Source organism: Leopardus geoffroyi, chromosome X, assembly GCF_018350155.1.
Source record: "Leopardus geoffroyi isolate Oge1 chromosome X, O.geoffroyi_Oge1_pat1.0, whole genome shotgun sequence".
NCBI lineage: Eukaryota > Metazoa > Chordata > Mammalia > Carnivora > Felidae > Leopardus > Leopardus geoffroyi.
The window spans coordinates 118,156,504-118,180,890 of record NC_059343.1 but is presented as its reverse complement, the minus strand read 5'-3'; positions in this window follow the sequence as shown (position 1 = coordinate 118,180,890).

Here is a 24,387-nt window from a genome sequence, read left to right as displayed (position 1 = left end):
CGTACCCTCACGCAACATGTGATTTCACGTTGTCTAGAGGACTCGGTATTAAGCCAATCTTGGGCGTGGGTACGCCACGGGTCACCACATACAGACAATTCCATGCAATAGTTCAGCACGCGTGTGCGCTCCCCAGATAGAAAGTGGAGTTCTGGACCACCTTGCGTAGAACTAGAGAAAGGGAAAAGTCCTCTGACCAAGGTCTAACTCACAAGAGCCGTTTCTTTTACAGAGGCACACTGACATATGTTGTCACGACAAGGTCAGTTGCATCTCTGGCCCCGTTCCTTAAAAGCCTTTAACAGATCTATAGGTCACAAGAGTCGCTTCTGCTTCAACACCTTGCCCCTACTCTGTTATACCTTTATTATCTCTTGCTTTCTACTTGGGCATTTACCATTGACAGTCAGTTATATATTTAAACTTCATTTTGATTATATTTTTCTAGGATCCCAATAATTTTTTAAAATTTATTTTTTTAGTGAGAGAGAAAGTGAGCTGGGGAGAGGGGCAGGGGGAGAGAGAGAGAATCTTAAGCAGGCTCCATATTCAGCACAGAGCCTGATGTGGGGCTCGATCCCATTACCCCGGGATCATGACCTGAGCCGAAATCAAGAGTCGGACACTCTGGTACCTGGGTGGCTCAGTCGGTTGAGCGTCTGACTTCGGCTCAGGTCATGATCTCACAGTTCGTGAGTTCAAGCCCCACATCAGGCTTGCTTCTGTCAGCACAGAGCCCACTTTAGATCCTCTCTGCCCCTCTCTCTGTCCCTGCCCCGCTTGCACTCTCCCAAAAATAGATGAATATTAAAAAAAAAGAAAAGTCAAACACTCAAGCGACTGAACCACCCAGGCACCCCAAGGAGCCCAATAATTTTGAAGGCAGAGGAAAGCTTGCCTTCACAGGCTCAGTCTGCTCTATCTAGGCATACTGTTTGGTTATAGTTATTAATTCATTCAATAAATCACACACATATAAATATTGTTTAAGGATTTCTCGCTGCTCAGGAATATATTAAATTCTATTGGGGAGAAAAAAGATTAAAAAATAATAAACCTTTGATTTCTAAGAGCTTACTATCTAGTTGATGAGTTGCATAAACATCCAAATTCTAAAATCACGTTAGGGCAATGTATACTAACCGCCTCTGTGAACCGAGACGCCGGAAGAAATGCAGGAGGAAATAGTCTGTTGAAAAGTTTGAAAACTAATGGCCAGCCTGCCAAAAGAGCCCTTTTTAAGTTCAGAGAGCAGAGCCATATTAAAAAGATATGTGATCTGGAAGGTTTTTGGAAAACTGTCAATGCTCTCTCAGACGTTACACCGTATTGCTAGATCAGCTACACGTTATTATTGATTTCACATGATAGTGTCAAGCTTAACCAACATTACAACATGGGATTGAATTGAAATTGATGTACTTGAATAATTCAAGCTGTTGTGATTGTTTTGAAGACCCTAAGCATTTTTTAAAAAAAAGGTTTTTTTAAAAATGTACGGGCTTCCAAAAATGTCAGCAACTACCCCCAATTAAAAGCTTAAGATTCATATAAATACTGCATGCCATTTATGGTCAAAAACACCAGGATGATAGTGGAGAAATATGAAATTCATCATTCATCATCAAATTCCAGGTTTGGGGACATTCTTTAAACGACCCCTCCCGTTGCCTGACTTCAGGCAGGTTCCCGAACACTTCTAGTACAGAAATTTGAAGTTAAAGGCCTTCAGATCACACAGGAAATATTCAGCCAAAGGGACCAAAGTCATGGGTGTAATTGTGAAAGCCATGGCATTTTTGTTCTTAAAAAATATTACATTAGTTCAAGAAAAGGTAAAATATTTACATAACAAAGTAATAATAGTACCATCAGATTTCCAGTTATCATCACTTGCTGCCTAAGCCCTCAGCTCTGCTTTTTCTTATGAACTTTAAAGAAATTAATTCCATTTCCTTCATTGTATATTTATAGGGAATACAAAAAGACATTTTATCCTGTTTGCTTCACCGTTCAGAGATTTAATGCCTTTCCGACTTTGCAATTGGAGTTGACTTTTACCTCCTGGGATCTTCATGACTTACAGAGATCCAGAGTAACAACTTGGATACCTGAGAAAGACACGAACAAAAATGAAAACAACAAAAATAACCTCGAGTGACTCTAAGTGATGTGGCATGGTGAGTGGCTATTTATTAAACTTCATAGCTGCTTTGAAAAGGTTTTATCTTCGTTCCAGTCACGATCATCTCATGCTAGAGAGCATCCCCACGGTTTGGGTGTTATTTTTTCTTTCCTGATAGACATATGAGGGCAGTTGTATGAGTCTTGTTTACCTTTTCTCGACCTTTTTTTCTCCCAAATCAGCCCTGCAAAATACCCGGTCCTTCCTCCGCCATCTTTTCAAATTTCCAAACCCCAATCCAATTTGCACAGTGAACTCACACAACTTAAACCGTCTGTGGTCCAGACTCCGTATGAGTCCCGTGATTAATGGCATACATTTCTTGTGGAACATAACCTCACTGTCAAGCCAACTCTTTCAAGTGCGTGTGCCACATGAAAAACAGCATCGTTTCACGTAGCAGTCTGTTTCAACAGACTGAAGGAAAAAGTGGCTGTGCCGGGTCAATTAAGAGTGATATAAATACATTATGGGTCATTGAAAATATTTAAAGGGTGATAGTGACGCGCCTGATTTTAGCTCTAAACTTCATTTTGGAAAATCGTTCTTACATAGGATGAGACTTCACTGTCCTGGAAGCAATTTTCTCATGGCTTATCTTAAAGGTATATAGAAGTCAGTTAAAGAAAACTCAGTATATGAATGGATAAAGAAAATGTGCTACGTACACATTATTCAGCCATAAAAAAGAAGGAAATCTTGCCATCTGTGACGACATGGGTAAACTTGAAATAAATCAGACAGAAAAGGACAAATACTGTGTGATGTCACTTACATGTGGAATCTTAAAAAGCCAGTCCTGGGGCACCTGGGTGGCTCAGTGGGTTAAGCATCCAACTCTTGGTTTCAGCCCAGGTCATGATCTCATGGTTTCGTGGGTTCAAGCCCCACGTTGGGCTCTGCGCTGACAGTGCGAAGGCTGGTTGGGGTTCTCTCTCTCCCTGTCTCTCTTCCCCTCCCCTACTTGTGCTCTCTCTGTCTCTCTCAAAATAAAGAAACTTAAAAACAATTTTTTTTTTAAGTCAGTCCTCTAGAAGCAGAGAGTAGAGTGGTGGTTGCCAGGAGCTGGGGGAATGGGGCGGGGGTATGAGATGTTCACAAGGTACAAACTTTCAGTTATAAGATGAGTAAGTTCAGAGGATCTAATGCATAGTATGGTGACCATAGTGAACAACGCTGTATTGTATACTTGCAAGTTGCTAAGGGACTAGATCTTAAATGTTCTCACCACAAAAGAAAAGGTAATGACAAGAGTGATGAACATTAATCTCATTGTGCTGATCACTTTGCAACATTTGTGTGCGTTTCAAATCACGCTGTTTGTCTTAAATTTACACAATGTTGTAGATCAATCATATCTCAATAAAGCCAGAAATAAATAAGTAAATAAACAAACAAACAAATAAAATGAATATTTATCATAGGAGAAGCTGTGCCATATAGATGTTAAGAACATGACCCAGAAAACTAATAGACGTGCCTGTTTCTACACTATTCTATACCTAAGGTCATATCCTCAGCATATCCTTCTCAGAAGGGACAGGACAGACTCTATTGTGCTGATTTCTGAGGTGATATAGAGAATAGGCACAGTGTAATAAATACTTTCCAGGGTCTTAATAGAAAATTGGAACACAAACATTCTGATGTCTACTTATTATCAAATAGTAATGGTTTCTATAAAGACATGAAATGTACACACAATTGATTATTAATAGTACAAACCCTTCAAAAAAATCTACTCAATCTGTCAATGTTTTAAAAAGATTTATTAAAGCCTTCTACAGCAATTGTGGCTATATAATATGTATTTCTCCCTGTAATTCTGGTTGTTTTTTGCATGGGGTATTTTATTACTGTGTTACTGTTAAGAACAGAAAGAACGAAATGAAATATGAATATATACACTTCTTCACCGGGATTCAGGGAAACAGAAATTAAAACAATGTGACTAATGATATATTTTTTTAAAGAGATATTCACTGATGGGAGTGGGTAGTAAGGAAATAGGGATTTTTATACATTGCTTTCAGAACTATTCATTAATGGTAGTATTTTGGGAAAATACCCAAGAAGTATTAAAATAATTGTTTATAACATTTGGTCTGATAATCCCAGCCTAGGTGATCTTGTGACAGAAACAAAGGTTCTAGTGGGTAAAGTGTTGTTTTTTTTTTTTAATTTTTAAAGTTTATTTCTTTTGAAAGAGACACAGTTCAAGCCTGGGAGGGGAAGAGAGAGGGGGAGAGAGACAATCCCAAGCAGGCTCCATGCTGTCAGCTCAGAGCTAGCCAATGTGGGACTCGATCTCACAAAACTGAGATCATGACCTGAGCCAGAACGGAGTCAGACGCTTAAACGACGGAGCCACCCAGGCACCCCTGCGGTGGGTAAAGTATTAATAAGATGTTTATCTCTACATTGTTTGGTAATGCCAAAAGAAAATGCCCCGGAAATAGTCTCAATGACTATCCATAGTTGAATAAAATATGATAATTCTATAACTTGGGTTACTGTGCAGCAATTAAAAAAGAATAAATTTCTGTGTGTGTATACCCGCACACGTATATTCAGAAAGACTTTTTTTTTAATGTTTACTTATTTATTTTGAAAGAGAGCACATGAGTGAGTGTGAACAGGGGAGAGGCAGGCTGTGCACAAACTCGTGAACCGGGAGATCGTGACCTGAACCCAAATCAGGAGTTGGACGCTTAACCAAGTGAGCCACCCAGGCGCCCCTATAAATAAATTCATTGAAATAGTTTTTAACTGAATTTGATTTGGAATTAAAATAAAATTGGAAGTAAGAAACTAAAAGTAAATTCTTTAAAAGTGGAAGAAAAATCAAGAAAACAACGAATAAGAATACATTTTGAAACCTGAGCTGTGAAAAGGGACTGAGCCAGCCAGGCACTCCACAAATGTTTCCTTTTGTTTAATTTACACATTTTTTTAAGGAAAAAGGAGAAGGCGGTACCTGGGTGGCTCAGTCGGTCGAGCGTCTGACTTTGGCCCAGGTCAAGATCTCTCAGCTGGTAAGTTCGATCCCCGCCTCGGGCTCACTGCCATCAGCACCTAAGCTGTCAGAGCAGAGCCCGCTTTGGATCCTCTGTCCTCCTCTCTCTCTGCCCCTTTCCCACTTGTGCTCTCGCTCTCTCAAAAGTAAAGAAACATTGAAAAGGAAAAGAAAGGAAAATCCTGTTTTCAAATGAAATCTTACGTGGGTCCCAAAGTGCGGTGAGCTGCTTGAAGCCGGAGTAGAGATCCAGACTCCAAGCCTCCCTGTCACCTTACTGCCCGCGAAGAAACTCCGGACTTGGTCATGTTTTGGAGCTTTAATGTAACTGTGCCAGCTATTCTAAAGCCATTCCCTGAATCAAGCCAGTTGTCACAAGGCAGAAAAATTGAACACACTTATTTTGGTCTTAATGAAACCGATTTGATTAAGCCATGTTCTTGTGACACTGGAGGTGGGAATTCGTTGCGGTCATATGAAATTGCCCGAGGTATGTATGTATGTATGTATTCATTCATTCATTTTATGATTATTTTAATTTTTAATTTTTTTTGTTTATTTTTGAGAGAGAGAGAGACACACACACACAGCGTTAGCAGGGAAGGGGCAGAGAGAGACAGAGACGTAGAATCTGAAGCAGGCTCCTGGCTGTGAGCTGTCAGCACAGAGCCCGACGTGGGGCTCGAACTCACCAGCCGAGAGATCATGACCTGAGCTGAAGTCAGACCCTTATCCGCTTACCCGCCTGAGCCACCTAGGGGCCCCTATTGTCCACTATTTGAACTTCTCACCCAAGAAGCTCCTGATAGCAAATATTCGAGACATTTGCTGTATCAACTGGTTTCACTTCGTCTGCAGATTTATGCTTTTCTCTGGAGGCATCTGGTCTGCCTATCGTGTGTATGATTTCTCTCGATTGGGACACTTGGAGGGTCTGGAGTAAAAGGGAGGTTCAGTAAGAATTTGCGTTCATGTTCTTTTTAAGACAAAAAGAAGCTCCTTTTCACCCATAACAAAATACTATTCTTATAGATTATTCTGTGTCAGAATTTGTGATGATCTAGCCGAGTGGAAACTTACCTCTCTGGGAAAGTAAGTTTGTTAAGTAAATATGTAGTTTTCAACAAAGTGGGAAGACCACATTTACCTTTGTTGCTGAACACGCATATATTATATGACATTATTATATTATATTTAATATTACAAATTATGTATAACATGTACATATAACATATGTACACGTGTTACATAAGTTACATATATAACACAAATATAGTATGTAACATTAAATACCACATAACGTATCATCCTTTAGTATCAGCTGCCATTTTTAATTTTTGCTGGTACCGTAATAAACACTTTATATGTATCATTTTGTTATTCATCACAGTGACCTTTTAAGTTCGTTGATATTACTATTCCCATTTTTGCGCGTAAGCTGTCTGAGGGTCAAGAAAGTTAAGTAACTTTCCTAAGAAGTTCCGATTCTACATAAAAGGGTCAGATATTGTAAACCATCCGCCTGACCCCAGAGCCTATGTTGTGGACCGTCATGTTACTGTCCCTTCCAGCTCGTAAATGGGACAAGGTCCTGAAAACCACATCGTCAGCATAGACAGTAGACATGGCAAGTCATACAGGGTAGAGGTTAAGAAAACAGTTAGATCTGGGTTCCTATTCCACTTGTGACACTTGATAACAGCACGATCTTGGGCAAAAGGCTTTTCAGCATTGGCTTCCTTACTGTCAAATGTGGATCAGGATACCTACTTCCTACAGCTATTTGGAATTGTAAGATAAGGCAAATTGTATACTAAGTGGTTTGACATCCAGTGCAGTAAGAGGTGGCTGTTCCATTGCTGCGGTTCCCCTTTTGGGTGACAAGGAAAATAAGCACTAATGTGATGAGACCCAATCAATATATTACCTTCGTTTTTTCATGCGTTTGTCAGATATTTCTCACAGGCTTTTATTTTTTTTTTCCAACGTTTATTTATTTTTGGGACAGAGAGAGACAGAGCATGAACGGGGGAGGGGCAGAGAGAGAGGGAGACACAGAATCGGAAACAGGCTCCAGGCTCTGAGCCATCAGCCCAGAGCCCGACGCGGGGCTCGAACTCACGGACCGCGAGATCGTGACCTGGCTGAAGTCGGACGCTTAACCGACTGCGCCACCCAGGTGCCCCTCTCACAGGCTTTTAACAAGTGAGAAGCAATGGATTGGCCGTGTGCAGTGGCTGGCTGGCTGTGAACCAGCACGTGTCCTTCTCCCCCCCCCCCCCCCCCCCGCCCCTGGCCAGCAAACCACATGTGTCTCCCCAGCAACTTACTCTGTACCCGGGACTCTGACACGCCTTGGCATGCAAAACGAAGGAGCATACGGACCCCTTGTCGAGGAACTCACAGTTCAACCGGGTGGAGATACATACAAACGACTAAATCTGATGGCGTGAGAACTGTTTCAATAGGAACACAATTCAGTAGGAGCACAAAGGAGTGATCAGTTTGGAGAGAGAGGATAAGAAAGTCACCAGGAAGAACTGATATTGGAAAAGGATTCTGGAAGGGAGAAAAACGAGAAGGATATTCCAGGGAGCAAGGGGCCATAGGAGTGTAGGAACAGAGGAAAGAATGAGCATGAAATTCACGGGGGAAACTACGAAGAGTCGAGTGGGCTTAGACCAGCAGACTAAACTCCTGAATGCGTCTGAGAAACTGAAGCAATAAAGTCCTTGAAATGGACAACATTGGACATCATGCCTTTTACTCACGGATCACGTCAGACTTCACTTGGTCTGCCTTCAATCTCTCTCCTCTCTCTTCCTCTTTCTCTTACACGCACAGATAATTAAAGAAGTCCAAACAAGCTGTTGACAACAAATACCTGTCAGAATCTTGAGATGGAGGGGCCCCTGGGGGGCTCAGTGGGTTAAGCGTCTGACTCTTGATTTCGGCTCGGGTCGTGATCTTGCAGTTCATGGTTCAAGCCCCACAGCTGACAGCATGTGCTGACAGCACGTGCAGCCTGCTTGGGATTCTCTCTCTCTGTCCCTCCCCTGCTTGTGCTCTCCCTCTCAGAATAAGGAAACTTAAGAAAGAAAAGAGAAGAAAAGAAAGAAACGCACTTAAAAAAAAAAAAAAAACAAAAAGAAAAAGAATCTTGAGAGGGAGAGGTCATCCTGGATTATCCAGGCAGTCCGAATCCTTTTAAGAAGGATCCAAGAGTGTCAGTCACAGAAAGAGGGATATTTGAAGAGCTTACACTGCTGGAGTTGAGGAAACAGGAAGGGGAGCATGAGCCAAAGACGGTGAGCAGCCTGCAGATGATGGAGAGGGCCAGGAAACAGAATTTCCCCCAGATCCTGTGGAAGGGAAGGCAGCTGTGCCGACATCTTGATTTTAACCCAAGGAAATCTGTGTAGGATTTCTCTTTCTTTCTTTCTTTCTTTCTTTAGAGTGCACGCAAGCAGGGGAGGGGCAGAGAGAGAAGGAGAGAGGGAGAAACCCAAGCAGCCTCTGCACCACCAGCACCGAGCCCAACGTGGAGCTGGAACCCACGCACCGCGAGATCATGACCTGAGCTGAAATCAAGGGCCCGGGCACTCAACCCACTGAGCCACCCAGGCACCCCTGTGTGGGATTTCTGACCTATAGAACTGGAAACCAATAAATCTGTATCGGTTAAATCTCTACGTTTGTGGTACTTTGGTACAACGACAATAGGAAACTAGTACGGTTGGTATTTTGTGACCTTGATAATGCCTCGGAGGCATCAGAAAACTTGGATTACATTAAGCATACCTGTTTCCCGAGAAGGTAGCAATGTTTGGGGTGCACAGCAGCTTAAACATAGCTTCAAATCATAAAAAAAAAAAAAAGAAATCTGGACTTTGTAGAATTCAAATATTCAGCAATGTTTCCCTCCTTTTATTTCCTGCGACAAAATGATAGCTATCCGTATACAGACAGCGCTGTGCATTGAGCTATGTCTGGCTTGCCTCTAACTTTTACATTCTCCTGAGAGGTGGGAAAAGAAAATGTTTGAACAATTGATTGCTGCATTTTAGACTATGTCAACATCTTTCCATTGCTCTGTAAAAACTGGCCACCCCAGACTTATTGTAAACGGGATTCTCTGCACTGCGTTTACAATAAGTCTGAGGTGATGTCAGACTTTAAGGACTCCAAGGAGCAATGTGTCAACAAATTTGATTCAGTGTAGAGAAAACAATCTGCATGCGTGAGTGCTGAGCGGACCCCCTAAGTAAACTTCTATTCCTCTATAGAAAGCTTTTATACTGTATATTAAAGTGTTTAGCCCAAATGTACTGCTGCTGGGGACCCCCATATCTGATCTCTGAAAGTGGCAGCAGGAGTAAATGAATGTTGCATCCCAGCTTGTTGAAAATAATGTAGTTGTGTTGTTAATAAATACTGAGCTTTAGAGCATCACCCAGAAGATTTTCATGTTAATGTGCTGGCTGTTTATCTTTCTGTGACCGCTTCATTAGAAGTGAAAAATCCTAAATGATTCCAAGCAAAAGCTCAGAGTTACAGGATTTTGTCCAGTTGCCTGGAAGCAGGATGGAATTACTAAGCCCCCACAGAAAATCGTCTGCACAAATTGAGACTAATATTTTAGTAGAAAGTTGAGTCTCTTCATGACCTTCACCATACTGTGCAACAAATGTCTTAGCGGGACATACACAGCCCTCCTGGGTCTAATCATTGCTTAGCTGTCAAGCTTCAGAAGTACAAATGCAAGTGGCAAATTACAGCCTGACATCGGACCTCTCCCCTGTCTTACCTCGGGGAAGTGCTTCCAAGTGTCTCCCATATTTGGCTTCCAAGCCCTCTTCCTGGAACCAAGTGTCCTACATCTCTAGTGACCTCTTTCCACTTTCATTTTGGCCTCTTTTTGCCAGTTCTGCCTCTTCATTAACGTCTTAGTGTTAAATCAATCCATTTATTCTAACCTAGAGTCTTTAATTTTTGAGGATTGCATTCCCTTTCATACCTAGGTCGTTTCAACATACCTACTATGCTTCCCTTCACCCTCTATCTCTACCACTGTTTTTCTTAGCCTTTAGGCTGGGGCTCTGAAGACCTCTAGCCTGTCTCTTGCTCACAACGTGGTAAATAACGTTTATAAAATTACATGATGGCACTAATGGAATCGGGGAGGGTAACCTAGGAATCCGAGAAACGTTTATAAGATTGTTTCTAGGAAACTGGTGCTTTTGTTTCCAGATAACCAATTAAGACACAGTGTACTTCAAAAATAAAAAGGTTTCCATAAATTGAGCAATGCTTGTGACAAGATGAAAAGGTGATGATGGTAACTAAGCATTACTAAGCGCTTGTCATATGGCAGACACGTTGCTAAGTGTTCTAGATGCATTGTCACAAATAATATGCACCACTATGTAAGACCGATAACTATTATTATCCCCATTTTGAGAGTATGCGATTTTTTATAAATTATATGACGTGGAAGCTGGGTCTGGGGTTCTTTCTTGTCCAGCAAGAAAACGGGACACAGGATTAAAAAGCGAGAGAGGCTGATGTCCGGGAGGAGACAAGAGAGCCGACCAAGGGTCCTTGCTCCATTTTTGTTAGGATCAGAAGGCTTACAAACGTGGTGATGGATGTGCACAAAGACACGATGAAACCTGCGCAAAGAGACAATGAAACCGTGAACATTATTAACTCATGGGCGTGAGGGAAAGGGGGTTTTGAAGATAGGCGTTAGGGGTTTGGGTCAATACAAAACAGGATCCTGGAGCCAGGCGGAAGGTTGTTTACAGCAGACGTGAAGCCCCACCTCTGTTCACCGAAACTGGCCTAGGGGACACGAAAGACAGAGCCTGCTCCCTCAGGGTCAACAAGGCACCTTTCTTCTGCTAATTAGCTCCGCTCTGGGCAACTTTGCCCCACAGGGGTCTATAGCCCTATTTACCTAATTTGGTCCTTCCTTCCTGTGAAAGCAGCTTTCTGCTTTGGTACTAAGTTGGGGGGGGGGGGGGACGCTTCCGCCCTGAATACCTAATCTTGTTTACCTCATATACCTTTGTCCTATTCTGGGGCCTTTGCCCCGCCTTACCTAATCTTATTTATCTAATCTTGTTTACCCAAACTTGGGTGTGAACATCCTCTGGCTTTCAAATTCTTTATGCCTTGGTAGCCCTCGGGTGCAAGCTCAGGGAATGCCTAAGCTTCTTCCCCACAATTACACAAATGGGAAGTTCTGTGGCTGGAACGTGAACTTGGGTTTGTCACGTTCTAATATTGTGTAATACAACTATCAGGACAAAGAGTAGCCCAGTTGACAGATATTTCCTTTAAGAGGGTAGGAACGAGAGGATGGACTGATGCAAGAACAGATGGGTAAAATCACGTGAGCACCGTAGAACGTGTTTGATAATATAACATTTTATTGCTTCAGTGCTTTTTACTAACTCCCTTCCTCTCCTCACAGTGCATCAAGCCCTACCTAAAATGTATCAACCATTACAATAGAAATCACCAGGCTTAAACATATCATTTCACCAGCTAAAGTAACTGGCTGCCTGGTTACAATAGAGTTATTTTGTTCATAGCACAATGCTGCTGCTGCTGCTTCTTTTTTTTTTTTTTTTTTTGTTGTTAAAAATTTTTTAATGTTATTTTATTTATTTTCGAGAGAGAGACAGAGTGCAAGTGGGGTTGCGGGGGTGGGGTGGAGCTCCAGGCTCCGAGCTCCGAGCTCTCAGCACAGAGCCCTACACAGGGCTCGAACCCACTAAACGGCAAGATCACAACCTGAGCCAAAGTCGGACGCTTAACCGAGCCAGACGGATGCCCCCACAATGACTGCTTCTAATGTGCTTAATGTAGGGTGCCTGGCTGGCTCAGTCAGAAGACGATGTGACTCTGGACCTCGGGGTTGTGAGTTTGCACCCCACATTGGGTTTAGAAATTACTAAAACAAAAACAAAAACAAAACAACTTTAAAGTGCTTGCCGCAGTATGTTTTGTCTTGTTTTTTTAAGTTTATTTTGAAAGAATGAGAGAAAATCAGGGAGGGGCAGAGAGAGGAGAAGAGAGAGAATCCCAAGCAGGCTCCATACTGTCAGTGCAGAGCCCGATGCAACTGTGAGATCACGACCTGAGCCAAAATCAAGAGTCAAATGCTTAACTGACTGAGCCTCCCGGTCACCCTGTAGCAGTGCGTTTTAAATTATGTTCCGTTATATAAAGCGTGCAGTTTTGGAGTTAACTATGAGGAAAACGCCAGACTCCGGCCCTTCCTGGCTATAACTATGACCATGCTAGTTAGCTCTTTTGTGACTTTGTCTTCTTATGTGTAGAATAGTACTTCACAGTTTGAGGGGCTCGTTAAGTTTCTTTAGAGGTGTTTTTCGTTTTGGTTGGGTTTTTTGGTTTTTTTGCTAATGTATCAGTTTTTGGCTTTTTTGCTAATGTATCAGTTTTTGGCTCAGTGCCTGGTACATTAAAATTGTTCGCTATTTATATTAACAGTGCTAATTAATAGAAATAGCTTCATTCATTCATCGTGTGATTTAAATTTTTCAAAATGTTTTTACTGAAATTATCCCAATTGATCATCTAAGAAGCCTGGACATAAGACATAAAAATAGCAAATTTGATCTTCTAAGACGATTATTAATAAGTTCCAGTGCGGGGCGCCTGGGTGGCGCAGTCGGTTAAGCGTCCGACTTCAGCCAGGTCACGATCTCGCGGTCCGTGAGTTCGAGCCCCGCGTCGGGCTCTGGGCTGATGGCTCAGAGCCTGGAGCCTGTTTCCGATTCTGTGTCTCCCTCTCTCTCTGCCCCTCCCCCGTTCGTGCTCTGTCTCTCTCTGTCCCAAAAATAAATAAACGTTGAAAAAAAAAATTTAAAAAAAAAAAAAAAAAAAAGTTCCAGTGTGATTAACATAGAGTGTTATGTTAGTTTCAGGTGTACAATATAGTGATTCAACAATTCTAATGATCTCATTTTAACTGAGTTCTTTCTTTTCTTTTCTTTTTTTCTTTTCTTTTCTTTTTTTTCTTTTCTTTTCTTTCTTCTTTTCTTTTCCTTTTTTTTCCCCAAGGGGCAACCAACCTGGAGCATCTCCTTTATTTTTTTATATATTTTTAAAATTTACATCCAAGTTAGTTAACATATAGTACAGCTTCTTTTCCATTCTTAACCGCAATCGTGGCCGGTGGGCACTAGTATCCAGACGACCAAAATGAAGTCGTCAAATAACTTGTTTAAAGGTGTTCAGGCTAGTCACTAGCAGAACTGAAGCAAATGCGCTCTGGGTTACCTGTCGGTCTCAACGGCAGCACTGTCCCAACATCGCTCATGTGACAAGTTTATTGAGAAAGTGATTAAGCGTATAGACTCGAGAGCCAGTGTGTGTGGGTCCAAATTACAGATCATTTGCCTGTCAGCTGTGTGAACGTAAGCCTCGGTTTCCCCCTCTTTAAAATGGAACTTGTACTTATTTCATAGGGATGTGGTGAGGATGAAAAGAGATAATACATATAAAACAAGTAGAACAGTCCCAGGCACGTATTAGCCAGTTAATATGGGCAGTTGTTTCCTGATGCAGGCAGTCCTCTCCTATTTAAGCAATTACAACTCATTGCTCTTTTAGGATACTTAACTCTGTTCTCAGGCTGAATGGAAGAAAATTACTTTAGTTGATTTTAGTTTAGTTTCCCTGATTTTATTTAAATTCAAGTTAGTTCACATATAATGTAGTATTGGTTTTGGTTGTTGAGTTTAGTGATTCATCGCTTATTTATTATGAGAATCAATCAATGCATTACCGTCTATTTCAAATAACATTGTGGTGAGAGGGGTAAGGTACCCACCTTCTGGGTGGGGAGAATGCGATACCCACAGATCAAATGTCATTCTGAAAATAGGTGTTAGAAGGTGACTGTCAGTGAGCCAGACTTCAGTCTCAGGACGGGAGCACTATTACAAGATAGTTAATTCGGAAAACACATTGTTCCGTCACTCCCTATCCCCCACAACATAAACGTAGACCCTTGGTTATAACAAAGCTTATGTTCTCTATGTAGAACTGATTTCTGTGACGTGTTCTGTGAATATCAGTTAGCTTGGAAAATAAATAAATAATAGTAGCTACCATTTAATAAGTATCTACAGTCTTTCAAGATATGAACTAAGCCCTTTATTTTTATTTTATTCAATATTTTTAAATTTATTTTTGAGAAAGAGAGAGAGAGAGAGAGAACGAGCGGTGGAGGGGCAGAGAGAGAAGGAGGCGCGGAATCTGAAGCAGGTGTCAGGCCCTGGGCTGTCAGCACAGAGCCTGACATGGGGCTTGAACTGGGAACTGCAAGACCACGACCTGAGCCGAAATCAAGAGTCGGACACTTAACCGACTCAGCCACCCAGATGCCCCCAACTAAGCCTTTTATATACATGAGATGGAAAGATAACCTGCACAACCAAGTGTGAAAGAAATAGAACTTTCTTTCCTCTTTTTGTTACTCGACCTAATTTCTTTCAGTGACCCCCATCTCCCAGGGTGGCAGAAACCGAAGCACTGTTGTGGCAAGATTTCCTCTTGCCCATTTCCCCATCATTGTGTATGCATTGCTCAGGGCTTAGAAAGTGTCATCAGTTCACCGAGGCAATCTGGTCCTTGTAGGAAGCCACAGAGGCATCCCTTGTTTGTCTTCATAGACCCTTCGAGTGATTCTTACCACTACTTCCGCACCATATTCAAGGATTTGGGAATCCTTCAGTAATTAGTCATTCCGTGCTGGACTATTTATGCTCCGTCTATTGAGACACAACAGAGAACCATTCCTGCTTTGGGATCTTGCTGTCTTCTTCTTTTTCTTGGGGGGGGGGATTTTTTTTAATGTTTATTTATTTGCTTTGGGATACAGGGACTGAGAGTGCAAGCAGGAGAGAGGAGCAGAGAAAGAGGAAGAGAGAGAATCCCAGACAGACTCCATGAACCGTCAGAGAAGAGCCCCATGTACGGCTCGATCCCATGAACCATGAGATCATGACCTGAACTGAAACCAAAAGTTGAACTCTCAACTGACTGAGCCACCCAGGCACCCCTGTCTTCTTGTGTCTCCCACATAGTAATCAGAGTATAGATCCCCTTGATGTTTTGACACCTCCTTCCTTCATTGATCCTCAAGATGAGACAACAGCTGACATCTTGAATACAGCCTAGTGAGAACCTCTGAGCCAGAGGATCTAGCAGATTACTGGCCCCTCAACATTGTGGGATAATGCATGTTCATTGTTTTGAGTTGCTAAGTTTTCGGGTAATGTGTTATACAGCAATAGATAAAAACTACAATAGAGGGGCGCCTGGGTGGCTCAGTCAGTTGAGCGTCCAACTTCGGCTCAAGTCATGATCTCGCGGTCTGTGAGGTCAAGCCCTGGGTCGGGCTCTGTGCTGCCAGCTCAGAGCCTGGAGCCTGTTTCAGATTCTGTGTCTCCCTCTCTCTCTGCCCCTCCCCCACTCACACTCTGTCTCTCTCCGTCAAAAATAAATCAACATTAAAAAAATATATTAGAAAAAAACTACAATAGAAATGAAATCTCTGCCCTTCAATCTTTCTGTGTTTTCCTAAAGTCCTTATTTGAAAACCAACTCCAGGAACTCTTCCTTTTGGGATATGATTTCTGGTCTGTCGCATCCTTCTCCTAAGGCAAAGCATATCACAATTCTCAAGTTGAGGCAAGGGGAAGAAGCTGGAGGGCCTACGCATTTGGTAGAGAAAAATGGTATTTCAGAATGCTAGAATGGTGGTGCAGATGGTTATTATTATGCCCATTTTGTAAGTGAGAAAATTAAAGCTTCAGAGACATTAATTTACCAAAGGTTACACCATCAGGTAGCAATCAACCTTCATTTCCCTTCACTACATTTCACCACCACTAGGAGAAAGTTTGAGCCTCTATGCAAAAAGAAGAAGCACAAAAAAACATCAAGCGTGCTATTTAAGTCTGGCGTGTGAGGTTTTGTATATGTAGAGTTGTATACCAAAAGAGAAAGGTTAATTTAGTGTAATTGAGGCAACAGGATAGCAGGGGAGAAGTTCACGTTGGGCTTGCCTGACTCTCCTTTTTCATAAGAGCTACACCAGAGTGCAGTAATTTCTGCAAATTATGATGAAGTACATAGGAACAATTCAGATACTAGACCAACATTTTCACCTTCTTCAGTTGTCATACTTATTCAATTCCCATCCTACATAGCCCTTTGGAAAGACATGATTTAATATTGCTTTCACCTATGAGACCATTCATAACATTTGGTTCTCATCACATTTTTCTTCTCATATATAATGAGTATTCATGATGGCACTGCTCTACATCGAGCCTACAGAATTGAAATCAAAGCCAGGAAAATATATTCCACTCTCTCCACATTGATATATTGAATCTATGGCCATCTTGGCAATGCAACAAAAATTAGTGTGCTCTGTACATAAATATATATATTTCTTCATACAGTTATTTTGTATTAAATACAGTTAGATTGTTTGTGTTCCTTATCTAGTCCATCATGTGGAGAATTTATTCAGCTGTGACTTTCTTGACTACAGCCTGAAGAATCCAGACTGCTCTAGGATATTTAACTAAAGGAAACCCTTCTTTACATACAGAGGAATAAAGGGAAATGGGACACAGAAGCTTCCAAGTTTTGAATAAAAGGGGGCCTTCAAAGGCCTGAAAAACTTTTCTAATATTCATTTGGCAAACATGTCACAATTACCATTGTAAAACTTGCATAAACATTATTTCGTTTGATTTTCATGACAACCCAATAAAGCGGGCACTCTATATTAATTGGAAAATTGAGGAAACCGAGGCATAAAAGATTTTTTTTTTAGTATAATTTATCATCAAATTGGCCTCCATATAACACCCAGTGCTCATCCCAACAAGTGGCATAAAAGATTTTAAATAAGTTGCCCAAGGTTGGACAGCTACTAAGCAAGAGAGCCAGGATTCAACGTTTTGCTGCTTAGAAGACCCATGCACCCTGCCACGATCTATGCCTACAGAGAAAATGAATCATTTTAAAGATGTCTGAGAAATTACATGGATTCCTTTAATAGCCTATCGGTAACAATGCATACATATTTGATATCTGTATGTATGATGCGTGTTCCATGTATATGAAGCTAATGCTAACAAACAGCCCTGTTGATGACTTCTCTTGGATAGGAAAGCATAGATGTATCATATCTACGTATAGATATAATAGACGAAAGCATTGCCTTATTATCAGAAAACATTATCTTCTTGATCTAATGAGTCTTTTTTTTTTTTTTTTTAATTTTTTTTTCAACGTTTATTTATTTTTGGGACAGAGAGAGACAGAGCATGAACGGGGGAGGGGCAGAGAGAGAGGGAGACACAGAATCGGAAACAGGCTCCAGGCTCTGAGCCATCAGCCCAGAGCCCGACGCGGGGCTCGAACTCACGGACCGCGAGATCGTGACCTGGCTGAAGTCGGACGCTTAACCGACTGCGCCACCCAGGCGCCCCTCTAATGAGTCTTGACTGTGACTCATTAATTAAAATTCAGTCAACTTTTGAGGGGCGCCTGGGTGGTTCAGTGGGTTAAGCAACCAACTCTTGATTTTGGCTCAGGTCATGATCTCCCAGTTCGTGAGTTCAAGCCCCACATTGGGCTCCATGCTGACAGCATGGAGCCTGCTTGGGATTCTCTCGCTCTTCCTCTGCCACTCTGCTCATGCTCGCTCTCTCTCTCTCTCTCTCTCAAAATAAATAAACTTTTAAAAAAAATTCAGTCAACTTTTATATCAGCCTATGTTTATGTTTTGCTCACTATTGTTTTACACTCAGCTCCTTGTACACTATGGTTAACAAAACTAAGTACTTAGTACTTAGTGAGTACTTAATGATTGTTTTTGTTGAGTTGAATTGATGATGTGTTCTGCTTGATTCTTCGGAGATAATCTGTCATGTCATCCAATGGGTTGGGTAATAATGAATGCTCCCCTATATTTAACCAAGAGCTAGAGAATGCTTACTTAGGGGGCATTATCAAAAAGGATATATTGTGTAGAGCAACCAGAAAGAAACAAGTTTTACAGGAAAGTGAAATGCCTATCAACTCCTACGTTAGACTCTACATGCCTTATTCCTGGGTTTTGGAATATTAGACCAGCCCATTCTGTGCTGGAAATGAAGTACTTCCTGACTACCCAGGGAAGAGAAATGGAAAAAAGCAAAACAACCAATTGGGTCAAATTATTACTTCGAAAAGTTTGAAGATTGGGCCTACATTTCCAAAACACCATGCTCTGAAAGGATTCCAATGCTTTCTTCGTTGAAGGATCAAAAAGGAGAAAAAAAGTTCTTTTTATTTCCTTTTAGGATGCCGTGTTTTTCATTTGCTATCTGACCTTACCCCCATTTCCAGATGTTTTTTCGTCACAACTAGAGATATTTCTGGTGGCCTCATGCGGTGTTTTAAAAATATTTATACAGGCAATGAACTCTTTTCCCTCTTCTTCCTTTTCCTCCTCCTCCTACTTTGAATTGAGTGTGTAAAATTACAAAGTTAATAAAGCTAACCTAAGTTAAACCTGAAAAGTTGATACAGGACCTTTTGAAATGTCTACAAAAAGAAATGAAATTTGTAGAACATAATTGCTCTGAAATCACAAAGTCTGTGTTGGAAGATTTAATATGCATGAAGATTCTTGGGGCACCTGGGTGGCTCAGTGGGTTAAGTGTCCTACTTCAGCTCAGGTCATGATCTCACGGTCTGTGAGTTCGAGCCCCGTGTCGGGCTCTGTGCTGACCGCTCGGAGCCTGGAGCCTGCTGCGGATTCTGTGTCTCCCTCTCTCTCTGCCCCTCCCCTGCTAGCGCTCTGTGTCTCTCTCTCTCTCTCAAAAATAAACATTAAAAAAATCTTTCATATGCATGAAGATTCTTGCTTGTATGTTCAGGTCATGTTCAGGTCGTACCAACCATTGGGATACCCATAGCCAGTCACTAACTTTCTATCTTTAGCACCACTTTGCTATCCTGGACTGTATTTATTTGCAAAGATGAAAAAAAAAAATGCATTTCTTTCAAGTTCCCCAAAACTTGGAATCTTTCTCCCTCTCCAGATACTTTCAATGTGGTTTCGAAAACTGGCTTTAGTTGCATTTGTTTCTTTTGATCATTCATTGCAGTATTGGGGAAGGTGCCCTCAAACTTATTTTCTTCCTCTACATTTTAGAATTCTATTCAAAAAACCCAAGCTTGTTAAAGCCTCTACATATATTGTTGTTGGAGATGGTAGCGTTTCCAAGGTTCTAAATTATTTATTTCTAAATAAATCTCCACACTATAATAAATACAGCCTATATAAGCAAATTGAGAAGATTTTCCACATTTCCCAAAAGTTGCACGACTTTTTATGTTCTCGTTTATTATTCATGAGAATATTCCCACCATACGGAACAAATTCTCTTTAAAAGGTGAGAGAATTGGGAAGGAATTCTACAAATCACTTAGGTGCAGTTCTTATCACAGTTCACTCATGTATGGATTAAATGAGAATATTAGAACAGAGATTGTCTCATTTCCAAGGTCTTTTCTTCCAGTAAATTTAAGGGAACGTGAATTAAATTTCCCTGTGGTGAGGCTGCAAACAGAGACGTGCTTTTCCCTGAGACTTATTCTTTTGTTCTTAAGTAAATGTTCAAAATGTACCCGGGTTTCTTTTCTTTAACAGACTGTTCATAATGGCTCAATGGAAAGGTTAATGTGATTTATTTTCCCTTGTTTTATCATTGGTGTCAGTGCTTCAGACAAGGAGTTTAATAATACAGTAGTATGCTATCAACATTAGACTGCAGACCCAAATAACTGATGTTATAAAACATTTGCCAGTTTGGCAAGATGTTTCATAATGAAAAATGAGAAAATCAACAGGGGCGCCTGGGTGGCTCAGTCAGTTAAGTGTCCGACTCTTGGTTTCGGGTCAGGTCACGATCTCGTGGTTAGTGAGTTCGAGCTCTGCATGGAGCTCTGTGCTGGTGGTGTGGAGCCTGCTTAGGGTTCTCTCTCCCTTTCTCTCTGCCCCTCCCCTGCTCTCTCTTTATCCCTCTCAAAATAAATAAATAAGCATTGGGAAAAAAGATCCTTCCCAATCTTAAAAAGATGAGACAATAAATGAAAAGTATTCATTAATAATATATTCTTCAGTTTATTGACTAAGATCATCAAAAACCATGAATGGTCCTACTTTGTTTCTTCCTGACCTATTCAGAGCTCCAAAATGTTGACTTCTTCTTATTCTTTTATTCTTATTCTGATTCTTATTCATTTTTGAGAGAGACAGAGTAGGAGATGGGGAGGGGCAGAGAGAGAAGGAGACACAGAATTTGAAGCAGACTCTGGGCTCTGAGCTATCAGCACAGAGCCTGAGCTCGAACTCATGATCCGTGAGATCATGACCTGAGTTGAAGTCGAAAGCTTAATCGGCTGAGCCACCCAGATGCCCCTTCAATTATTTTAATAGTGGTAAAAGTGGCCTATATAGGAACCAGTAGAGTAGTATATAGTGTGACATCATCATTTTCAATGACAATGTCCAAAATACTATTTAATGAGATGAATTACATTTGATGTGAGCCAAAGAAGTAACACATATTAGATGTGTGGAATCATAGAGTAAACATTCATATTTGAAGTTTGATAAGGACCAACACTTTTTTTTCTGCTAAAAATAAAATACTGAATATGCATTAAAAATAAGAAATTTTAATAAGCATGTCAAGACCATTCAAATGAGGAAAAGTCATTCTTTTCAATAAATAGTCTTGAGAAAACTAGGTCTCCACATTCAAAAGAATAAAGTTGGACCACTACCCTGTACCATATGTAAAAATTAACTAAAAATGGATTTATAACCTAAATTTCAGAGCTAACTCAGAAGAAAACATAGAGGAAAACTTTATGACATTGGATTTGGCAGTGATTTCTTTTTTTTTTTTTTTAATCTTTATTTATTTTTGAGAGAGAGAGAGAGAGAGAGAAAGCGGGGGAGCAACAGAGAGAGAAGGAGACACAGGATCCAAAGCAGGTTCCAGGCTCTGAGCTGTCAGTACAGAGCCCAACGCGGGGCTTGAACTGACGATCAGTGAGTTCATGACCTGAGCCGAAGTTGGACGCTCAACCGACTGAGCCGCCCAGGCGCCTCAGTGATTTCTTAGATATGTCACGAAAACCACAGGTAGCAAGAGAAAAACCATATAAATTGGACTGTATCATAACAAAAACATATATATATATATACATATATATATATATATATACGTTAAAACTCTATCCACAGAGTTAAAAAGCAACCCATGAAATGGAGAAAAACATTTGAAAATACTATATCTGATAAGATGGTAATATCCAGAATTTTTAAAAAGAATACCAACAGATTGACGACAAAACCTGATTAAGAAATGGGTAAATGACTTAGGGGCACCTGGGTGGCTTGGTCGGTTGGGCGTCCGACTTCGGCTTAGGTCATGATCTCACAGTCTGTGAGTTGGAGCCATACATTGGGCTCTGTGCTGAGAGCTCGGAGCCCGGGCCTGCTTCGGATTCTGTCTCCCTCTCTCTCTGCTCTTCCCCTGCTAGTGCTCTGTCTCTCCCTCCCTCAAAATAGATAAACATTAAAGAAAAAAAAAAAAGAAATGGGTAAATGAATAGACCTTTTCCAAAGATGCTATATCAATGGCCAGTAAGCATAGGAAGAGATACTCAATATTACTAATCATTAAGAAAATGCAAAGCAAAACCACAAGGTGGGGAGGGGTAACATCAGCAAGATGGAAGAATGGAGGTCCCCATTTCATGTCCCTCCACAAAAACGGTTTTATAGCCCTCCAAAGACAAAAGCTCCCATTGTGGTAGCTTTGGGATCCAGATAGGAGGTTGCAAAACCTCAATGAACTCCCAAGACTGAAATGTGCTGCTTGGCAAAGGCAGGCTCCCTTTCTGGTGGGAGGCTCACCAAACGTGGGACCACCTACAGACTAAAAGGAGGGCCAACCCACGCTGCACTTGCATCCGCTCCACCTGGCTGCCATCCTGCAAACAGCCCCATCTTCCAAGGGACCCAGGAAGAGCCACGTCCATATATACCCCTGGGTTACAGTCCCACCAGCCATGAAACCAGTTGGCTCCCTCCCTCCTTGAGACTTGAACGGTCCCAGCTGTGGACCTTGAAGTGGCCCTGAGACTCCCAGTCCCACTCTTCCGTGGTCTGGGGGACGTCCTGTCCACTCAGGGAACTGACAGAAGGCATGCCTGTTCAAGTTCTGGGTGGCAGGCCTGTTGGCCTTAATCCTGTGGGACAGACCTTGGAGCAGCCCTGTGACCCAGCTTCAGCCCCACCCCACCGTGGTCCTAGAGGCAGTCCTGTCTACCTGGAAACAATGTAGGAGCCCTCTCGGAGACCTAGGGGGAGTCCAGCCCATCTGTGTCCCTGGTAACACACCTGCTCTCTGCAGACCCAACTATGGACCTCGCAACAGCCTTGTTAACTCAGCTCCAGTCCCGTACGTCTGGGAACCCAGCACTGGTAAAGGGAAGTGTATAGTCAAGTTCAGAATATTCTAATACTGTGATGGTGGCATGTAAATCACTTTTCACTTTATTACAAAGGCTAAAAGACAAAAATGTTCAAAACTACAGCTACAGGGGGGCCTGGGTGGCTCAGTCGGTTGAACATCTGACTGTTGATTTTGGCTCGGGTCACGATCGCACAGTTGGTGAGTTTGAGCCCTGCATCAGGCCCTGTGTCAAGCTCCTTGCTGACGGGGTGGAGCCTGCTTGGGATTCTCTCTCTCTTCCTCTCTCTCTGCCCCTCCCTTGCTTGTGTGCATTCTCTTGCTCTCTCTCAAAATAAGTAAATAAATTCTATAGCTACAATAATTTGTTAATGAATACACTATAAAAATATATAAATTATGCATAAAAATATAAACTATGTGTGGAGGGGGAGAAAGAGTATGGAATTTTTAGATGAAATTGTTATCAGCTTAAAATAGACTGCTGTAAGGTATGGTATGTAAGCCTTCAAGGTATACGGATGCTACTAATAAGCAGATACACACGTGCAGAAAAATCTATATGTTTTCCTTTCTTTTTTTAATTCCAAAGTACCATTTGCTGTCAAAGAATTATTTAGTGCTAAGAAGCAAGTTCATATCCCTATGAGAATGTAACTTTCCCATCTGAAGCTCCGAAATCATTTAGTTTATATTGGTTTTGATCAAATCAGGAGACAGCAAAAGATGAGAAAATGATTTCAAACAATAATCCTACTCTACTCCTAAGATTGGGATATTTTATGGATGACAGCTAAATTAAACTGGAGTAAGAATTGCTCACGATGATGAATGCCGCTGCTCATTCATAGTAACTAGAAAAGAGAAAGAAAGTAATTTTTCTTTAAAGGGAAAATCAATAGCCAGAAGGAATGATCAATTACTGAAGACAAATCCTGAGAAAATGTATCAAGGATTTCAGCTTCGTTTTCCTCTTTGGGCTCATGAGGCCTTTGGTCAGAGTTTGGATCGAATATTCTTCGGAAACCTCTGCCCCACTCACTCCTAAATTTGACCCCTAAGGCAGTTGGGAAAGCATGGGTGTTGAACTGCAAGTTGTGGTTCTCTTTCCCATGCCCCTTAGCAGCCAATGCTTGACAAACCATTCATTCATTCATTCATTCAAGAAATGCCTTTTGAGCATGCACTATGAGCTAAGACATAGGGTGAGGGGATGTAGTCAGAAATAAAAGGATTTCAAGAACTCTCAGGAAGACAACACCTGTCGTAATTCAAGCCATACCCACTGTGTACGGGGGATGAGTGATTACTGAGGCCTTATCTTTAGGGCAGTCTTCCTCTCTTCTGCATATCACCCCACCACCGCTCGCCCAGGAGTCACTTCTGGCTTCGTGCAAGTTTTCTTCTTCGTTTGTCTGCTGCCTTGGCCCCGTGCCATCATGCAGAAAGCAAAATCTATAAATATGAACTAGCTCTCACACAGCTGGGAAAATCTACAAGAAAGACGATGGTACTAATAATGATAAATGTTCTTTTCCCTTAGATTGATAAAATAATTTTATTTTAAAAGATCAGTTTTTTTTTAA